General features: G+C 35.3%; 1 pseudogene; it reads right to left on the minus strand.

Moving 5' to 3' along the window:
* Window positions 1-6,185: 6,185 nt before the first annotated feature.
* On the minus strand, window positions 6,186-7,863 carry LOC123925202 (annotated as a pseudogene).
* Between the last annotated feature and the right edge of the window lie 8,847 nt (window positions 7,864-16,710).

Raw genomic sequence — 16,710 nt, forward strand, 5'->3', positions numbered from 1 at the left:
GGAGGTTCCTCAAGATGTTAAAAATAGAGCTACCCTATGACCCAGCAATTACAGCACTGTGTATTTACCCCAAAGATACAGATGTAGTGAAAAGAAGGGGCACATGCACCCCAATGTTCATAGCAACAATGTCCACAATATCTAGTAGTCAAAGGAGCTGAGATGTCTTTCAACAGATGAATGGATAAAGATTATGGTTCATATATATAATGGAATATTACTCGGCCATCAGAAAGGATGACTACCTACCATTTGTGTCAATGTGGATGGCACTGAAGGGGTATTATGCTAAGTGAAATAAGTCAAGCAGAGAAAGACAATTATCATTTAGTTTCACTCATATGTGGAATATAGGAATACCACAGAGACTCATAGGGGAAAGGAGGAAAACTGAACGGGCAGAAATCGAGAGAGGGAGACAAACCAGAGAGGGAGAGACTGGATTCTGGGAAACAAACTGAGGGCTGCAGAAGGAAGGAGGATGGGGAGATAGGGTAACCAGTGATGGGTATTAAGGAAGGCAGGTGATGTGATGAGCATAGGGTATTATATACAACTAATGAATCATTGAACACTACATCAAAAACTAATAATGTACTATATGTTGGCTAATTGAATTTAATACAAAAAATTATAGACGAGGACTATTCTATACATATTTCTTACATGACGTTGATTCCCTGCCCTGTTTTGATTTTCCATGAAGATCACTTTTTGAACTGTTTGCTAAGAAAGGTCTCATTAACAGTTGCTGGATAAAGCCAGTTTCAGTTTATTTGGTATCTACAGCATTAAAATATGGCAGTTGGAACTTACGATGTCAGGAGCTATTGGAAGCTTTGGGTTCTTCTTTTTTCAATTTAGTGTTCTGCTATGTTTGGCTATAGTTTTCATTCCTAGATTTCAGATTGGTTGTGATTCAGTGGAGAGTAAATTTTCAGGCCTGTGATTGATACAGTTTCTCCTACCATTCATGTTCTAATGCTGTGCATATGAACTATTACTATACTTTAAGAAATAATTGCTAATCCTTATTAGAAATCACCCTATTAATCAATCTCTTAGCAAAAGTATCAACTACTTTGAAATTTTAGGCTATCAACTTTATTTGGAGTTAACAAATTTGGAGAGTTACTGCTATTTCCTTTTACTTCCATTACAAATTACTGATTTATTTTAGTGTTTGAAAATAGCTAATTATTTCAGTCTTGTCTTTTTAAAGATAATAAAGCTCAAAGGGATTAAGAGCCTTCTTAAAGTTAGATAACTAATTGATAGCAGACCTGGGGCTTAGCATATCCAATTACATAAGTATTGCTTTCTCAGATACATTGTATATAGAGAGATGTCTTTTCAAACATGCACAAGAGAGTATTTCCCATATTCTCTGAATGTCCTCAGGGCAGGACTATGTCTTGTTAAATTCTATACGTTCAATGCACAAACTTATGCTGCCGTATAATAGATAATTTCTTAACATTTGTGGAATGAATGAATACATGTTGGATATATATTTATGCCCTCCTGATACCTTTGAATTTTATTAATTAAAGTATGTTTTTTAGATTGGCAGTTTCTTATAAAGTTTAATATATACCTCCTGGCATGATTCAGCAATTCCTCCCTTAGGTATTTATCAACAAGAAATGGAAACAAAAAAGTCCACAGAAAGACTTGTGCATGCATGTTCATCATAGCTTTAATTGTAATAGCCCCAAACTAAAAACAACCCAAATGTTTATCCACAGATGAACAAGTTGTGCATTCATGTATTCTAGATCTCCATTAAAGCAGTTGTTTCATGTTGCACACTCTTGTTAAAACTCATTGAACTATACATTTAAAAAATGATGATGTATTATTGTATGCATATTGAATCTCAAAAAAGTTGAATTAAAAATTAAAAGTATAATTTTCTGTGTCTGTTTTTAACTACTGTAAAATTATAGGGAGTAATTGATATCTATCTATTAATATCTTCTATTTATATCTTAATCTGTAGTTAATTGTGTGAAATCTGTTAGCCCAAACCAATGAAGATAAGATCTTTTGGAAATATTCTTTCCAACAAGCTCAGTTGTATCTAATAAGCATATCAGCTAATACATATAAATGAAGTATCAGTATAATGTTTATTCTAAAATATTACTCATTAAATCATATCCATGGCATTCCTTCTGTGTGTTTTTGCTTTGATGATGTGCTTTGTTGCTAAAAACAGGTAAAGATAGTTACTCTTTCCTTATCTAGGAGATTATTATCTGAAAACTTCAAAGCTTCCTGTGCCTGTCTTTTTTAATGCAGGCCCATTATCTATGTCATGGGTAATGCCCCAAATTTCCCTACCAAGTAAATAGAACATTTCACTTGGCTAATGATAATCTTTCAGGTTTGAAAGTCAAGGAACAAGCTAATGACACATATTTTTTTCTAAGTTGTGTGAGAGATTGCCAGTTACTAAACAAAATCCTAATGTATTTATCTGTTATATTTAGCAGAGCACTTAAGCTAGGAATTGAGAACCTGAGTGGTAATCAGTGACTCCTTAGAGAAGTATTATGTTGACAACAAATGCATCAAGAGAGAGGTCATGAGAGGACTCAGTTTTTCTTTATAATATGAATTTTAAAGATTAACTACATCCAGTTTGTCTTAGTAAAAAATTTAAGATTTTATTACTCATAAATATAATCAACCCCTTAAAAATAAAATCCATTCTTATTTCTTAATTCTATCATCATATCTATGGATAATGAAAGTTATTTTTTTTAAAGATTTTATTTATTTGTCAGAGAGAGAGAGAGGGCAAGCAGGAGGAGCCAGAGGTAGAGGGAAGAGAAGGCTCCCTGTTGAGCAAGGAACCAGATATGGGACTCCATCCCAGGACCCTGGGATCATGATCTGAGCCAAAGGCAGATACTTAACTGTCTTAGCCACCCAGGCCTCCCTGGATGGTGAACTTTAAAACTTGATCACCTGCTTTGTAAACTAATGCTTTATTTTAATTGTATGATTTTTTTAAAAATCCCAACTACCTATTTTGTATTTAAAGTCTACCCTTTTCCAAAAAATATGAAATTATCATGAAAGATTTTGTTTTTTATGAAAGGGTAATGAAGTTTTAATATTCAGATTGTATTTATAAATGGAAAGAGAGGAGGGGAAGGAGAAGGAAAAGAAGGAGAAGAAGATGAGGAAGAAAGAACAGGAGAAGAAAGCTTTGAATTATTCAGGAGCTCAGCATGTTTTGGCAGGGCTTGTTAGCAGATTCAGGATATTATCTATAATACATAGAGCAGATTAAGCAATTTTCCTCAGTAATGCCTGGCTTTGCCTCCTGTGTGCAAATGGGTTTATTCTTGAAGCAAGGCCAATTGAAATCTTAAAACCAGCAGAATTCATCTTTTTCTCTACTTCAGTTCCTTCTACTTCTGAGTGGCTGTGATATGCTCAGAACTGCAAGAGGCCTCAGGATACAACAGTGAACAAGACATGATTTCTAACCTCAGGCACGAAAAAACTCATAACCTGTGTTGGAAAAAAGATACCTATACAATCATCAATGTGATAAATATGATACTAACATAAACAGAGTTGCTTATGAGTACAGAGGAGGAAACATTCATTTGAGGAAGCTTTCTTAGAGCCTTGAGAAGATGAAAAGGTGTTCACCCAGGCAGTTCAGTCCATTCACGTAAACATTCAACAAATAATGCCGAACCCCTCCTCTGTGATGACTGCTATAATGGCACTGAGCTTGCAATGTGAACAGAGAGCAGCATCATCCCTTCCTTCCAGGTTTGCAATCACATAAATAACTCTATAATTGTACACCATGGCAGATGCTATGTATAAAAGTTTCAGAGTATAATGAGAGTATATAGGAAACCTGAATTTTTTGGGGGAAGCTAGAAGGTATAGGTCAAGGGAGACTTTCTGAGGAAGTGACTCTGGTGCTGAGATCTAAAGATAAGTTGGAGTTAATTTAAGGCAATGACAAGGAATGGGGAAAAGTGCATGAAGCTGAGGGAACAGGCTGTACAAAGGCTGTGGCAGGACGGTGTGCTGTATTAACATAGTGGAAGCAGTGTGGTGTGGCTGGAGAGCAAAATGCAGTGGATGTGAGAGACTAGATATGGCTGCGGGGAGCAGATCACCTGGGGGCCTGTAACCCAGATTAGAGATGTTCAACCTTTTCAAGAGATTTAAACAGAAAATACCTGGTTAGAGTGAAAAAATACTTTGCTTCAGTTTAGAGAGTAAGTTTCAGGAAGCCCTGGTCAGGAAGCTATTAGCAATATGTCTGCATGATAGACCGTAGTAACCTGGACTCAGTAAAGATAGAAAAGAGTAATGGAAACATTACAATTTATAAAGTAAAATCAACCAAATATAGTGGTGTATTGGCTATTAGCTATTTAGTGGTGTATTGCTCTGGCTTGAAGAAATGGATGGAGGAGCATACTGTTCAATAGCGAACAATGGGAGGAGAACAGACTGGGAAGGTGGTCAGGAGTTTGGCTAAACTGGCTGTTTAGGATATGTCTAGAACATGCAAGTGAAAACTGTGAATTGGATAGATCAACCTGAAACTCAGAAGCCTGCTAGAGATTTATATGTAAAAGTCACAAAAATATGCCTGGTAACTGAAGAACAAAGGAAGGGTTTCTTTACAGGAATGTACAGAATGAAAAGAGACAAGGATTGAAGAATACACCCTAAAGGGCATTTGACATTTCAGGATTGTTTTGAGAAAACTGAGTCAGCAAAGAAGAAAAAGAAGGAGCAGCCAGAAAATAGAGGACATCCCAGGAGGATGTGATGTAGAAGTGAGTAAAGAGAGTGTTGAAATAAAGGTGGAGTACTCAGATGGGTTTAGCATTCTAGAAACTCAAGTAAAATCAGGGCTAAAGTTACCCACTGATTTAGATTACTTATAAATGTCATGGATGACCTGATGAAGAATTGTCACAGTAGGGTCATGAGATTGCAAGCTGAATGGGAGTGGTTTGATTAGTATGGAGACTGAAAAATTGGTAAAGTAAGTGTTAACTAATTTGGGCAAGGAAGAATTAGTGTAAATAAGGAATAAGGGAGAGCTTTCAAAAATTGCTGAGATGAATTTGGGGCCATATTATGAAATTTAACTCAAAAGTAATACCTAATTACAGTTTATGATGATTTTTAATTTATGAAATAGATTTACATGTTGTTTTTACTCCTATAATCTGTTCAATTTCATCTTGTTTCTGGCATTTTGGTACCTTCTCTCTGTTCCTCTCAATTCATACTTTTACTTGTCATATCAAGACAAATTATTGCCATAGTTTTTGCCTAACATTCTGTCCCTCCATTCCAGTTTAACTGATCTTTTCTACCTGATTAGACAAGTATTTTAACTAGAGGATACTTGTTTGTATCTTGTACCTTTGTATATCCAGTCTCAGTTTGACCTTTTGGCTTCTGTTTTTCATGCCTTGATTGATGGAACCCATCAATCATGCATAATGACCTGTTTTTTCAGGATCTTCTGAGCTTTGGTACAGGAGCCATGCCAGCTGAGACATATAAGTGCATGACTAGACTGTCAGTAATGTTTGACATTCCACAATACGTCTTTAATAAATTTAGATAAGCAGTTGTTCCTTTCCAAAAAGTCAAATATCTCTAAACATGGTAATGAGAATCATCACCTTAATTCAGTTTCAGTTCCCCTTTTCATTGTTTTCAAACAAATTTTTATTACACAAAGATTGTCACATAAGTGGATATTTCTCTACTTTGTACACAATTATTCTTAACTCTCCACAGAAATGTACTTCTTAACTTTTCATCTGGTGATGGCAAGCACTAAAATCCTGATTTTAACAGAATACAGATGCCTCTGTGATTTAAGTTGAAATCAGTATTTTGGTACCTGGCTCTTGTATTCAGTTATCAGGAATATTCCAATGTCTTATTCAAAAATAAAAAAATAATCTGTAGGCATAGACAGTGACAATAGTCAACCATTATATGCTGTCAACTGAAACTAGTAACTGATAGTTGTAGTGATTTTTTAAACATCAGCCAGCCTTTTCTTCAGTCTTTTCCTTCAGCTGATTTCTCTGAAGTTATTGTTGAGGAGCTCAGCCTTGAGCTTCCTCTCACAGTTCATTAATAAGGGTAAAGCACTATTCTAGGAATCAGAATATGTCACCTCCCATATAACCTCCCATTCCACCCATTCTGCCCATTCCTGGGTCCTTCTCTTCTTTAGGAATTTCAGGGACTACAGCTTCTGCTGCTGTTAACAGAGAAGCCACTCCAGCAGCATCTAAGAAAGGAGTTCTTACAACCTTAGTTGGATCAATGATTCCTTTTCCACCATATTCACAAAGTCTCCAACTATAGCATCATAATCAACTTCTGAGGAACCCTGTATAATTTTTCTCAACCATCAGTGACCCTTTAACACGGGCATTCATAGCAATGGTCATTGCAAGAATTTTAAGTGTTCTCTTAGTAATTTCTATACCAATGTTTTGATCTTCATTAGTTGGAGTTATTGAATCTAAGGCTGGAAAGCACCAGAGCAGGGCACAACCCTACTATCTTCTTCAACAGGAGCTTGTGTAGCTTTGACGGCATCTGTAACTCTCTTCATTCACTTCAACATCACTTGTCCCACCAAACTTCAGCACAGCTACTCCTGAGAGTTCTTCCAGAAATTCTTTCAGCTTTTCCTTTTCACATTTTCTAGTTGTGACATCTAACTGCTCAATGACTTCTTGAATATGGTTTTCAACTTGAATCTTGTCACCTTTTCTTTTTAAGAGCATGGCATCATCTTTTGTCACAATGACCTCTCCAACTTTTCCTAAGTCATGAGGCTAACATCTTCAAGATTTAAAGTCAGTCCTTCTCCACACATTTCTCCACCAGTAGCAATAGTCATGTCTTTAAACCTGTTCTTTCTATTATCATCTAAAGCTGGAGCTTACACTGCTACAGCCTAAAAATCAACTTTTAACTTTCTCAAAATGAGTGTACTCAGAGCTTCTCCATCAACATCTTCAGCGATTATGACCAGGGGCTTACAGTGAGTGTTAGCAATTTCAAGAGCAGGTACAATGGACTGGACACTAGGATTTTCTTTTCACTCAGTAAAACAGGCATCTTGGAATTCACATTTCTGAACTTTTGATGTATTAATAAAGAGAAATATATCCTTGATCAAACTTCATGCCTTCTATAACTTCTAATTCATCATTTAGTTTTTCCATCCTTTCATGTTATGACACCCTTTCTTCCAAACTTTTTCATTACATCGGAAAGGATTTTGCCAATTTGTCACCATTTGCAGAAATCTTAGCACCCTGAGCAATTTCTTCAGGGATCATCACAGGTTTAGACTGCTCCTTAAGTTGAACAATTACAACATCAATAGCAAATAGCATACCTCTCCTGATTTCCACAGGATCAGCACCCTTGCTAACCTTTTCGAAGCCTCCCTTGGCAATAGAGCGTGCCAAGACAGTGATAGTGATGCCATCCCCAGCCCTTTCCTTTGTGTTATTGGCAGCATCTTTGAATAAGTTTGATGCCAATGTTTTTGTATTTGTCTTTTAAATCAGTTGACTTTGCAACAGTCATACCATCTTTTGTTACTTTGGGACTTCCACAACTCTGTTCAGTAATTGCTGTTCTTCCCTTTGACCCTATAGTACTGGCTACAGCTTCAGCTAAAAGGTCTATACCTTGAAGCATTAAGGTGGGCATCTGCACCAAATTTTACATCTTTGGCATAGGCGCAAGTGAGATGAGGCACCAGTGACCTGGGTACTAGCCTAATTTGACAAGGACTATAGGTAATCCAAACATTTCTGCTGGGTGGTGGTGGGGCAAGCCACCAATGAGGCAGACCTTCAGAGGCCAATAAGGGTTCAGTTCCCTTTGTCAAAGGAAAGCTAGCCAACTGTGCCTTCCTTCAAAAGTTGACAGGTAGAAATAAAATTTTTATCAAGGGAGAAGTTGAAGAGGATTTAGAGACTTGACTCTGTTCCTTCTTGATATCTCCATATCCTTATTTGTAAAATGAAGAAAATCATTTTTCCACATTGATTTTAAGATTTATCGATGTAAAGTTAAACTATAATTAATTAATAATTATTATCTGTAAGTTAAATGGAATTGTATATTTTGAGTTTAGTGTGACAATTCATATCATATGAATATTGTTTTCTTTGCTTTTAAAGCTTCTAACTGGACATCACAGGACTACTTTATTTACAATTTCTTTGCCAATCAGTTTATCTTACTATATTATGTCATGTAAGTGGCAAATAAGTGGCACAGGCTAAATATAATGAAAGCGAGAACCTACTTACTTTTCCTGAAAGTGTTAGGTCAGTAGAAAGAGATCATATTCTTCCTGAAACTCATGTAACAGTACTGATCTTAAAATAGTCCATGAAAACAATAGCTTGCTTATATAGCAAGTTATGTAATATAAGATAGTTTTACATGTATAGTATCGCATCCTCAAAATATCCATTTGAGATTAATATTATTTTATAAATGTGTAGACAAAGACTCAGTTTGGTTATAAAATTTGCCTGGAGTCACACTATAAGTAGCAAAGTGAAAAATAAAACCAAGATTTCGTTTGTTCAATTTCTCTGGTCTGTGGAATGTTTTTCCACACAGCTAGGTAAGGAGTAGACTCATAAGCATATATCAGTCACCTGTGAATTAGTGGGGTATTCCTAATCTGGGAACTGGGAAGATATGCTCAGTTGTGATATGTGTTCAGACACCAGCTTGCAAATGTTTTTAACTTCCGACATGATTTAGCCAAATAGATTAAATGGAGGGCTCACTATTTAATTCTCCTTCACTCTATTTTGCATAGAGTAAATGTGTGATAGAATAGTTCTACATCACTGTTCTCAGATGGTGCTAACATAGAACACTGTGTTTGGCAAGTGGACAAGAGTGTTACAGAGCCAAAAAACAATGAGAGTCTCTTTCTAATTTTCAAGAAGGTTAATTTTCTTAGTTATAAAGAAGTTATTTCTTATTTTTGAGTTTGCAGAAAATAAATTAATTTTTCAGCTTTTCTTTTTACTTCAAAACTTTTGCTACAACTTATTTGCATTGAATGTTAATGGATGGCAAAAACCTAATGAAAACAAATAAAAAAGGAACATTAATATTAACAATTTAGGAACAGTTGATTATTTCCAAAACTTTTTGTGTTTGATGGACAAGATTGCTTGTGGTTTTGAATTTATATTGCATATTAATAACAGTTGAAGTTCCTATTGTGAAAATTGTTCCTTATTCTTACTAAATCTTTTTTATCATCTCATAGCATTCTTTAAAGGATGTGATAGACCATAAGAAATAACAGTATTTCAGGACCTCTACCATCTAGCCTTGGAGCATAGTTTTTATGCATTAAAGTATAATTATAATCTTACAACATTGTATCTCAGGGCAGTTAGTTGTTGTTTTACAGCTGGCTTTGAATGACTCAGGGAAGTGGTTTAAGTTGTTGCTGCCTAACAAGTAGCCCCCAAGTTTAGTTGCATAAAATGAAAGTCATTTTATTGTTGTAGGGTTTTTAAGGGATTTGGGGGAATGACCCAAGGTATAGTATATGATCATGAGGTGACAGTAACCTATAAATGCTTTCTTGGGCTGTTTTGACAGGTTTGCATGTGGGCAAATCCCTCAAAGCAAAAATCTGTCCAGAGGCTTCCGCAGGGGTTCACTTGTCTAGGAGATCTAGGTAATGTTGATCACCTGCACGGGAAAAGTCTTTGAGTCAGAAGGCTCTGAAGAACAATGGCAGCTTGGAGTCTTTGAGCCCCTGGCTTATTTTATCTATGGCTGGCAGAGGTTGGGTGAGGCTTCTCGGGATATACAAAGCAGGCAGGTCTTAAATGGCTAAAAATCTGCTTGTTTAAGCTATTTCTAAGACAACAGCATATGTAAAAATTTGTGTTTTGCACTAGAGGGATTTTGAGCTAATAGGTCTCAGTCTTCAGTGAAGAGTAAACAACCTGCAGGCCAAATCACAGAGGCCTTCTTTTAAACTGATTTCTGTAACAATTATGCTTACAGTTCTGTGAGTTGGGTCAGAAATTACATCAGAATATGGTGAGAATGGCTCAAGCCTTCTTGTCTCCTGAGGTCTTATCTGAGATAACTGGAGCCCTGGTGGGTAGAGATGATTGGATGAGTTAACTGGAACCAGATATCTGGAGCCTTGGTTACAGCTGTTTGCCTGATTTCTGGGTTCTTCCCTGCATGATATGTCCTGGGACTGAAATGTCTAAGAAGGTGTCTTTACTGACCTATCTGATGCTTGGATTTGGATCCTTAAAAAACTGAGAGCCAACCATCTCTCTCTCTGTCTCTTATTCTCTCTCTCATTTTGTATTTTTCACAGCATGGTGACTTCAAGGTGATGTGGATTGGGAATATAGGTGAGGTTCAGTGGGGAGAGGTCCAGAGCTGATGTCCAAGAAGAAGTTCTTGAGATGTTTTTGTGCAAAAACGTGGTTTTATTAATGTATGGGGACAGGACCCATGGGCAGAAAGAGCTGCTGCACAGGGGTTGTGAGGGGTGGCTGCTTATATACTTGGGATTTGGGGGAAGTGAGGAAAAGTGAGGTTTCCAAACGATTTTCACATGTTAATACTCACAGGATACTGGACGCCTTGCCATTGTCAAGTTAAGGTTGTTTTTTCTCTAGTAAGGCATTAAGACAGTTGAGAGTTTCCTGGAGGAATATAGTACATATCTCACCCAGGATGGAGCTGGGGAGGTTGCAGGGTGTCAGTTTGTGCTTTGTCCTCAACCAGATTTCTGCTCCCTCACCAAAGGTAGTTTGGCTTTTTACAAGGTGGGGCTGGCATCCTCCACAGCAAACAGTTAGAGAGATCTAGGTGTAAACTACAAAGTTTTTTATGATGTAACCTCGGAAATAACACAGGAACACTTACACTGTCTTTGATAGTGCAAAAGCACATTGTGGTGTCAGCTCATACTTAAGGAAATTTCAGCTTATATTTAAGCAAGTGAATAGTCCATTAGGGATTAGGGGACCATATTTGGAGATTACTACTACAAAGATAAATTTCTTTTTGTTACAATTAACATTTTCTTTAAATTTAATACCTTGTCCTTTTAAAAATTTGTTGGTTAATACATGATTTTCTAACTAAAATAATACACATGGGAAAACATTTAATCTATTTTGCATGAGCTAGATTGAAAATTTAGTTTGATCTGAAATTGAATCAGATACATGCATATCAGCAGCATAAATGTATAGTTAAATAAATGTATAGTTAAGAAAAAATCTGAATATTCAAATAGTTTTAATTAAGGGTTTTCTTAATTTTCACTTCTATATTGTGCAGTGACCACAATTACCTTCAAAGAACAGGGAAGACATAATACACTATGTTAATAATTAGACTATCCCAAAGGTATCCCTTTTTATATTAGAAATTGTGCTTTTGGCTGAATGAAAATAAAATGAGATTAGAGAAATTATGAATTTTTTAGAATGGAACTTATTTGGAATGGAGTATTGAACTTTCATATTGTATGTGCTATTATTCATTCATTTTAAGTATATTTCCAATTACTTTTTCTTTTGATTTTCATATTTCTGTGAAGGTTGTATTAAGTGCAAAACTATTAAATAAAAGAACATTAATATCAAGATTTATTAGAATTCCTAAAAATGCTCTTTTACCTTGATATGCATGGAAATGGGTATCACAGGCACACAAAGGGACATATCAAGTGAACTTCACAAATTAGAAGTAAATCCAAATGAGTTATAGAAAAATGAAATGAGGGATGCCTGGGTGGCTCAGTCAGTTGAACATCTGCCTTCGGTTCAGGTCATGATCCCAGGGTCCTGGGATCTAGTCCCATATTGGGCCTCTTGCTAAGTGGAGAGCCTGGTTCTCCCTCTGTCTGCCACTCCCTCTGCTTGTGCTCTCTCTCTCTCTGAGAAAGAACTAAATAAAATCTTTAAAAATTAAAAAAAAAAAAGAAAATGAAAAAGAAAAATGAAACATGAGGGTGCCTGGGTGGTTCAGTCAGTTAAGTATCTACCTTTGGCCCAGTTCATGATCCCAGGGTCCTAGGAATATCATGGCGCTCCCTGCTCAGCAGGGAGTCTGCTTCTCCCTCTGCCCCTCCGCCCATTCATTCTCTCAATCTCTCTCTCAAATAAATAAAATCTTAAGAAAAAAGAAAAATGAAACTAGAAATTTTGTGACCATTATGTTTAAGTAAACTAACTCTAACCTGCCTTCTAGATACATACAAATCCATTTCCCAGGTGTTGTATTGTACCATGAAAATATACTAGACAGTTTTTAAAACTAAAAAAAAAAAATAGCATTCAGAATGAAACAAAGTATGCAATAGTAGGTGTTCAGGCACATATGAAGAGATGTGGCATGACATCTCAAAAAAAGTAGAATTTAGTTAAGAATTAATTTTACCTTGCCAAATGATCAATAATACTTTCTTTTTAACTATTTCTTTGCTGATCTGGGCAAGTGTGACTAAGGATAATCTGCATGAGAAGTAGAATTTAATGTTGACTTTCAAAAAATGGATGAAACCAACAAAAGATCCTATTCCATTATATTTAGTTGTGTGGAGATGTGCAGCTGAATCTAAAAATGTCAACCTTCATAAATGTATGTATTTAACAAGTTACCTATGACATGGATTTTGGCCAGGATTATCCAAGAGTACATGTGATGTTGTGGATGTGTATGTATGGGTGTGTGTGTTGTCTCAGAAAACACAAGGAATGAAGTAAATATTGAAAGAAATAGAATGAAACTACTTGAGAAGCTGAGATATAGGAGAAACTTAGAATGAACAGTCAAGGTTTGAGTTCATACTTCACCACATCCATGTGGTTTTGGATATAGTAGGTAACTCAACTTTTTTTTTTTAAGTTTGTATTTAAATTCCAGTTAGTTAACATACAGTGTAATATTAGTTTCAATTGTATAGTATAGTGATTCAAAACTTCCATATAACACCTGGTATTCATCACAAGTGTGCCCCTTAATCCCTATTACCTATTTCAGCCATCACCCCTCCCCACAATCCCTCTGGTGACTATCAGTTTATTCTCTGTAGTTAAGAGTCTCTTTATTAGTTTGCCTCTCTCACTACTTTTCCCCCTTTGTTTGTTTCTTAAATTACACATGTGAGTGAAGTCATATGGTATTCATTGCCTTTCTCTGATGGACTTATTTCACTTAGCATAATACTTTCTAGCTTCATCCATGTTATTGTAAATGCCAAGATTTCATTCTTTTTATGGCTGAGTAATATTTATAGATATATATAACATCTTCTTTATCCATTATCAGTTGATGGTCACTGGGCTGCTTCCATAATTTGGGTATTATGGATAATGCCGTTATAAACATTGGGGTGCGTGTATCCCTTTGAATCAGAATTTTCATAGTCTTTGGGTAAAATACCTAGAACTCCCCCAACTTTTAGTTTCTTTATCTCTAAAATGGGGATAATAATCCATTACAGGGGCGCCTGGGTGGCTCAGTGGGTTAAGCCTCTGCCTTCAGCTCAGGTCATGATCTCAGGGTCCTGGGATCGAGCCCCACATTGGGTTCTCTCCTCGGTGGGGAGCCTGCTTCCCCCTTTCTCTCTGCCTGCCTCTCTGCCTACTTGTGATCTCTCTCTCTGTCAGATAAATAAATAAAATCTTAAAAAAAATTAATCCATTACAGAGTTGTGATGAAGATTCAATGAATAAGGGAAGAGAAAAATTCTTTAAAAATTCTGGAATACTAATCAAAATTTTGATATGGAATTCAATTTAAACTTTCATCCATCGTACAGAACAGTAGTGATATTTATACCAGAAACTGCTGAGAAACTGAGTTTGTGTTAGTATGTTAACACAAGAAACATCGTGTATCAGTCAATTTTCTTGTTACTGCAAGTTTGTAATGCTGGTTTCTATTAGAATACTTTTCATGGCTGAGGGAAAAGCCTTTATTTTCTATATGTATATAGCTGTTATCTTAATAAAGTTATTGCATTGGGTTATTTCCATTGATTTAGATTGCCTAGAATTTCCATTATGTAAATTTAGTCCCTACCCGAAATACTTTGTTTGACAATTGCTTTCTCAATTTAAAAGTTTGTCTCACTTTAATACTGCACCCCAAGCTTCATTTTTTTTTCTTTTATTAACTTTACACACTTGCAGTTTGTTACTTATACAACCGCTGGGATTAGAATGACATATATGGGTGACTCAGCTGTTCTTTTGATCTGGACAAGAGATATTATCATTTAATTCCTAGAGACTTGGCAAATTTATTAAAGCTCAGTTTATGAAATTACTTGGCTAATATATCTCTGCAAAAGACAATCCAGTAAGTTAATATTGAGCTCAAAGTCTGGAAAATTCTTTTCTCTTAGACCAAAGAGAAAGAAAAATCATGATGCAATTTGTTCATCCCAAGAGCAAGGAGATGCATTACATTCTAAACCTGTTTCCAATGAATCTCTAATTGTTTTATTTTCTTATGGAATATGGATTAGCAAAAATGATCTATATGTACTTCTAGATGAAGGAAGGTAAAATGAATAAGAATCACAGAATTTTTTGAGAGAACTTTAGAGATCCAATATTTTTTAGACTTATTTGAAACATAAGAAGCCTCTCCTCCATGAAATCGTGTATTGGAGAGCTGGGAAATAGAGGTGCTCTATCAGTGCTTCTTCTTCTTCTTCTTCTTTTTTTTTTTTTTCCTATGTATCAGTGCTTCTTGAACGTCAATGAAATCACCTGAGAGTCTTGTTAAAATGTTGATTGTGGTATGGAGCAGGCCCAAGATCCTGCCATTCTAACCAGTTCCCAGTGGTCGCTGCAGTGGCAGGTCCAGGACAACATGTGAGCAGCAGTAGTTGATTGGTTCTAAATTTAGCTGAATGTTGGACACATCCGGGAATCTTTAAAAATACTGATACCACATCCCTCCCCTCTTCTGATTTAATTGATATGGATGTATCCTGGGTATTAGGATTTTAAAAGCCCCCAGGGCTATTCTAATGTGCAGCCAAGTTTGAGCACAACTGCTGTAGTAAAAAATGTGCATGTGAGTGTGTGCATGTATGTGTGTTGTGAAGAACAGGTGTTACAGATCTTATTTATCCTTCCTGATACCTCTCTCCTACACCAGAATAAAAATACACTTAAAATCTGTGTAAAGACTGTGTAAAATCTGTGTAAAGACTGTGACTGAAACTATTCAGAACTTTTTAATATAAATGCATTTAAAAATGCATTGTTAGTAGAATTTTTGTTCTGTATTTCATTTCATTTAATAATACAACATAGATGAACAAACACAGAATAGCACCACCATTTTTAATGATTGTGAAATATGAATGTTATATGATATGTTTTACAAATCCTGTAATATTAGGCATTTATGATAGATTTTTTCAGTATTAATGAATAGGGTGGTGAATATTATGCATCAAATATTTTTGCACACAAATATTTCATTTCCTTAGAATAGTAGAATTCCAAGGTTAGGCAGTAGAGGCAGTCAGCTTGGTGGGGAGGAGTATTTAAATCACTGATATTGTTTCAAATTGCCTGTGCATGGTGATAATAAAAGCAAATCAGATTTTAGTCAGCTTTATTATTGTTATAAATTCTCTATACACAATGCCCCTCCTTATTGCCAGCACCCTGGGCATACTGTTCCCACCACCATGCCTTGGAAATGAGTTCTAAGCCAGTGTCTCATAATTATTTTTACAATCACTGTGTGGAAAGGTATGAGAATTCCTGTGGTTATAGATATTTATCTATTTTATGCAGAAGGTCATACAGTATCTCCAATAGCAAAATCTAAATATAAATAGAAGAATGTTTATTTCAAACATTGATTATTAGTACATTTAATATTTGACAGTTTTACAAAATTTATGTATTTTTTTTGCTAGAGAAACTAAATATTTGTTATTTCTGATAACCATTTGTATTTCTTCTTTTGTGATTTTTTTGCCTAGTTATGTCTTTTGACTGTTTTTCTAATTCTGTTTATATTTTCTTATTGATATGGAAAAACAAGTTAGTAAAGCTGTCATTTGTTTTCCATAAAATATAAGTAATTTCTTCAAATTTGTTTTTGTCATCTTAATCTGTTTTTGAGGTGATTTTTTTCTTTTTCTTTTCTTTTTTTTTTTCTTTCTTTTTTCTTTTTTTAAGGTGTGGAAGTTTACATTTTTATGTAGTTGGATCCATTGATCTTTTCCTTATGGTTTTTTCAGAAGTCTTAAGGCCTCTCCCATACCAAGTATATGTAACTAGCCACCTAAGATTTTATCCAGAATTCTTAATGTTTATATTTTCCTTTAGCTCTTTAATTCATTGGAAATAATTTTGTTGATTAGCATTATATGGGAAGGTAATTTATTATTTTTTCCCCAAATGTTTAGTTAACCAAATAACCATTTACTGCTTTGTTCTGTATTACCAATTACCTCATATTATATTTTATCACCTAACACATTAAAATATACTTATATATATATATCTGAATGATCTGTTTTCATCAATTTCTTGTACTAGTATGAAGAGTTTCTGTTATTTTAGCTTTAGGATATCTTTGATACTTAACAGA

The sequence above is a fragment of the Meles meles genome, chromosome 14 (assembly GCF_922984935.1).
Source record: "Meles meles chromosome 14, mMelMel3.1 paternal haplotype, whole genome shotgun sequence".
Taxonomy (NCBI): domain Eukaryota; kingdom Metazoa; phylum Chordata; class Mammalia; order Carnivora; family Mustelidae; genus Meles; species Meles meles.